Source organism: Tachyglossus aculeatus, chromosome 3, assembly GCF_015852505.1.
Source record: "Tachyglossus aculeatus isolate mTacAcu1 chromosome 3, mTacAcu1.pri, whole genome shotgun sequence".
Classification (NCBI taxonomy): domain Eukaryota; kingdom Metazoa; phylum Chordata; class Mammalia; order Monotremata; family Tachyglossidae; genus Tachyglossus; species Tachyglossus aculeatus.
The window spans coordinates 74,208,092-74,213,533 of NC_052068.1; the positions used below are offsets into that span (position 1 = coordinate 74,208,092).

Genomic DNA, 5,442 nt, shown 5'->3' on the forward strand with positions numbered 1-5,442 from the left:
ATAATTGTGGTATTAAGCACTTTCTATGTTCCAGGCACTGTACTAAAGGCTGGGGTGGATACAAGCAAATTGGGTGGGACAGAGTCCCTGTCGACGTGAGGCTCACTGTCTCAATCCCCATTTTACAAGGAGATAACTGAGGCACAGAGAAGTTTAGCGACCTGCCCAAGGTCACACAGCTGACAAGTGGCGGAGCGGGGATTAGAACCCACGACCTTCTGATTCCCAGGCCCGCGCTGTAGCCACTAGGCCATGCTGCTTCTCATATATGCCGATCAAAAATTAAGAGCCGAGATAGGCAGGTAAGTAGGGATAGAAGTAGGCTTGTCCTGAGATTCTACTCTGCCCTGTGCCACGAAGGTTGGTAACCCATCCCTTTTGGACTGTGAGCCTGTTGTTGGGTAGGGACGGTCTCTATATGTTGCCGACTTGTACTTCCCAAGTGCTTAGTACAGTGCTCTGCACACAGTAAGCTCTCAATAAGTATGAGTGAATGAATGAATGAATGAACATCGCAGCAATCTCTACCAGTTGAGGACAGGCTGTTGTTGGCTCTGGAGTCTGGGGTGAGGGTGGTGCGCCAAGAAGGAGTACGCTTTTTTTTAATAGTATTTGTTTAGCACTTACTAAGTGCCAGGCACTATACCGAACGCTGGGGTAGATAGAAGCTAATCAGGTTGGACACAGCCCCTTTCCCACATGGGGCTCACACTATCACTCCCCATTTTGTGTTGTTGTTGTCTTATGCTGTCGAGTCACGTCTGACCCATAGCGACGCATGGGCACATCTCTCCCCAAATGTTCCACTTCCATCTGCAGTCATTCTGGTAGTGTATCCAGAGAGTTTTCTTGGTAAAAATACAGAAGTGGTTTACCGGACGTTCCTCCTTCTGCACAGTAAACGAGTCTCTGCCCTCCACCGTCTTCCACACCCCTGCTGCCCAGCACAGGTGAGTTTTGACTCATAGCAGATTGCCTTCCACTCACTAGCCACTGCCCAAACTAGCAATGGAATGGGTAGGCCTCTGCTTGACTTTCCCTCCTGTAGTTGAGACTGGTAGAGTCCTGGAAACTCTCCAGGTGCAACCCTGAGAGGGTACTCCCCATTTTACAGATGAGGCAATGGAGGCGCAGAGAAGTTAAGTGACTTGCCCAAGGTCACATAGACAAATGGCAGAGCTGGGATTAGAACCCACCTCAGCCATGTTGGTTACAGTGAAGACTTTCAAGGCACTGGGGAGCCTGAAGGGCATGTTTGGGAATCCCAAGAGATAGGAAATGATGCTTTATGTTCAACAGATTCAATGCCCACACAGTCTATTATTCATTCATTCAATCATATTTATTGAGCGCTTACTGTGTGCAGAGCACTGTACTAAGCACTTGGGAAGTACAAATCGGCAACATATAGAGATGGTCCCTACCCAACAACGGGCTCACAGTCTAGAAGGGGGAGACAGACAACAAAACAAAGCTGTATTACTACAGTAATAGTACTGTAACATAGTAGGTGTTCAATAGATTATAAATTCCTCAGGGACAGGGATTGTTTTTACCTACTCTGTTAAACTCTCTCAAGCACTTGCTAGGGTGTTTTGCACCCGGGAAGTGCTCAATAAATCCCATTGATTGACTGACTCAATACTACTGATTGATTGATTTGTTCAACTCTCCTATTTTTCCCAATCACTTTCACATCTCATTTTAACTCTGAGACATTCTTGTGAGTCAGGGAAAGGCACGCATTAATCATCCCTGTTTAACAACTGAGGAAACTGGGCCACAGAGAACTTAATGACTTGGCCAGAATCACACAGCGTAACGGGGCAGAACTGGGATTAGAACTCTGGTCCCCTGGCTCCCGGAGCCACGATCTCCGCTATGTCTTTGCTGCTTGTACTAGTCGAGAGAAGATGAGTTGCCAGTTCCCCCAGGCACGAGTGAACTTGGAAAGGGAAAAACAAAGTATGGGAACACTTGAAATGCAATGTTAGCATGAGAAATGGCGAGCAGAATGGGATTCTGAAGGAGCAAAGTCTGGAGTGTCTGTTATATTGTTACAGTGTACTCTCCCAAACGTTTAGTGCAGTTCTCTGCACACAGTAAGTGCCTAATAAGTATGATTGACTGTCTAGTGACCTCCTTTTTGCGGATCAAGGAAGCATAATGGGGGTGGGAGGCCATTTCGGATCTCCAGAAGTCATCAGGTGTAAGCACCAACTTGGAGTTGCCTAATTGCAAATAGGTCAGCCTGTGTTTGTGAGGGTTGCAGAATTGAGACATTTTCTAACCAAAGTAGGTCAGTTCACGGTAGCCTAAAAGTAGCCTAGATTTGCCTAAAATCTAAATCCCAGCCAAATAGAAGACTGAAGGAGAGGGAATGGTGTCCCCAGTCGGCAGCTCAATCGGTCAGTCGGTGGTATTGATTGAATGCTTACTGTGTGCTGAACACGCTGTACAAAGTCCTTAGAAGAGTACAGTTGATCCTTGCCTGCAAAGGGTTTACAATCTAGTTGGGGAGATTGCCAAAATAAATTACAGATAGGGAAGGGGCAGAAACTAAGGATATGCACTTAAGCGCTATAGGGCTGGGGGTGGGATGAATATCAAAGTGTTTTGAGAGTCTAGATCCAAGTGCAAAGGTGACACAGAAGGGAGGGAGATTAGGGGTGGGGAGAAGAAAGGTTAATCACAGAAGGCCTCTATGGCAGCATCTCTCCGCCCACCACATGGGCTCTGAGAGCAAGCATCTGTTGGTGCTCCCGTGTGGTGCCTTCTGACCCTTGGATGGCTCCCGGGGTTCCCTTGCCCACTTTCTTTTCCTTCTCCACCCCTCTTCCTGCCCTCTGGCTGACCACAAAGGATGCTCTGCTCTCACTTGCTGGGTTCTAAATCCTGGATCCACCACTTGCCTGCTGAGTGACCTTAAACAAGTCATTTCACTTCTCCGTGCCTTAGTTTCCTCATCTGTAAAATGGGGATTAAATACCCGTTCTCCATTCCTTTGCGCTCCATGTGGCGTGAGGACTGTGTCCGATCTGATTATCTTGTAACTACCCCAGCGCTTAGTACAGTGCCTGGCTCATAGTATGAGCTTATCAAACATCAATCAGTGACATTTATAGAGTGCTTATGGTGTGCAGAGAGCACTGTATTAATACAAACACCTGGAAAGTGCAAGACTTTGATAATAATAATAATAATAATAATAATGTTGGTGTTTGTTAAGCACTTACTATATGCTAAGCACTGTTCTAAGTGCTGGGGGGGGAATACAAGGTAATCAGGTTGTCCCACATGAGACTCACAGTCTTAATCCCCATTGTACAGATGAAGGAACTGAGGAACAGAGAAGTGAAGTGACTTGCCCAAAGTCACACAGCTGACAAGTGGTGAAGCTGGGATTAGAACCCAAAGTCACACAGCTGACAAGTGGTGAAGCCGGGATTAGAACCCATGACTTCTGATTCCCAAGCCCGGGTTCTTGCCACTGAGCCACGCTGCTTCTCCATGCAGATGGACACAATCTGCACCCTCAGTGAGTTTACGATCTATTTTATTGTGTATTATCATTATTATTATTTCCCATAGAGGAAATATGTATTCCCCAGAGGTGGGCATTTTACCCCCAGCATAGCTTGCACAGCCAGGATCTCTTCTCTCTTTCCAAAATGTGTGTTTTGTGCGTGTGATCTTTTCCTTTAGTCACAGTCCATTACAACAGACACACACAAAAACTCTGATAATACACTGTAGAGATTCTGTTAGAAAGTGTAGATGGGGGATGGTGCATTTCTCTTATAAGCCCTCCTCCTCCTTCCCCCACAAAACACAAACAAACACACACTTTTTCACTCAGGGAAGCACTTTATACATTTTTGCACTTACGATTTACCAAACCTTTCAGAAAATCTGAAACTAAACATCTGCCTGAGGAGGGCAGTAGAAATAACTTTCTCCTGACTAGAGGCTGAAAAGGATAATTGACAAACCACTACAGAGAGCTAGGTAAATGAGCAAAATCCTCTTATAAATAGGTACAAGTTTCCAAATAATACCTTGAATTTTCCAAAAGCACTTTCTCATTCTTTACCTCATTCTGTCCTCCTGAGATCCCTGGAGAAAGGCAGAGACAAGATAGTACTGCTCCCATTGTACAAAGCAGAGGTACAGAATAATAATAATAATGAAATTTATTAAGTGCTTACTATGTGCAAAGCACTGTTCTAAGTGCTAGGGAAGTAACAAGGTGATCAGGTTGTCCCACGTGGGGCTCACAGTCTTCATCCCCATTTACAGATGAGGGAACTGAGGCACGGAGAAGTGAAGTGACTTGCCCAAAGTCATACAGCTGACAAGTGGCGGAGCCGGGATTTGAACCCATGACCTCTGACTCCAAAGCCTGGGCTCTTTCTACTGAGCCATGCTGCTTCTCTAGCAGCATTATTATTATTAAAGTAATTAATAATAATAATAATAACATTTGTTAAGTGCTATCTTTGTACTAAGTGCTGGGGTGGATGCAAGCAAATCGGGCTGGTCCCTGTCCCATTTGGGGCTCACGGTCTCAGTCCCCATTTTCCAGATAAGATAACTGAGGCCCAGAGAAGTGAAGTGACTTGCAGACAAGTGGCGGAGCCGGGATTAGAACCCATGACCTCCCGAGTCTTCCCGGGCCCGGGGTCTAACCTACCACTACACCGAGCTGCTCTCGAACTCTCCAACCTGAAGAGTTGAGTGGAAATGCTCAGGAAGCCCAAAGGGTTTTTTTTTTTTTAAAAAATGGCATTTATTAAGCGCTTACTATGTGCAAAGCACTGTTCTAAGCGCTGGGGAGGTTACAGAAGGTTAAATGAGTTACCCAAGGTCACCCAGCAGTCTATTGGCAGAGGTAGGACTAGAAAGAACCCAAGTCCTCTGACATCCAGGCACCTGCGATTCTTCCAGATCATGTTTCCTCTCAGGCATCTGTTTGTGCTGGTAAGTGGAACAGGGGAAAATGGTTTCTCCACCAGATATGGAATCTGTAGTTCCGTGCAAAACTACAGAAACTGTTTGCAGATTCTAGTGAAAGGACACGGGCCTGAGAATCAGGCCTAGTTCCAGTTCTGTCAGTTGTCAGTTCTGAGGACTTGGGCAAATCACTTAACTTCTTTGACCCTCAGTTTCCTTTTCTTTAAAATGGGGATTAAATACCTATTCTCCTTCTTACTTATACTGTAAACCCCATGAGGGAGTTGAATATTGTGCATCAAACTCAGCAACTAGTACAGTGCTTGGTACATAATAAGCATCTAACAAATATCATGCTTATCACTACCAACAAAGTGGGTGTGTTCTGTAAGGAAGAGGTGGAGGAGTTCAGGGGTTTGTAGTAGTGATAGTATTTATAGTATTTATTTATAGTGCTATAAATAGCACTATAGTACTATTGATGAAAAG

General features: G+C 45.3%; 1 non-coding gene across 1 annotated transcript; it reads right to left on the reverse strand.

Annotated features, from left to right (window-relative positions):
• Positions 1 to 960: 960 nt before the first annotated feature.
• LOC119925999 lies at positions 961 to 1,098 on the reverse strand. The gene has a single exon (XR_005449918.1). It is a non-coding gene; the product is annotated as a small nucleolar RNA SNORA7 (small nucleolar RNA).
• Positions 1,099 to 5,442: the final 4,344 nt, after the last annotated feature.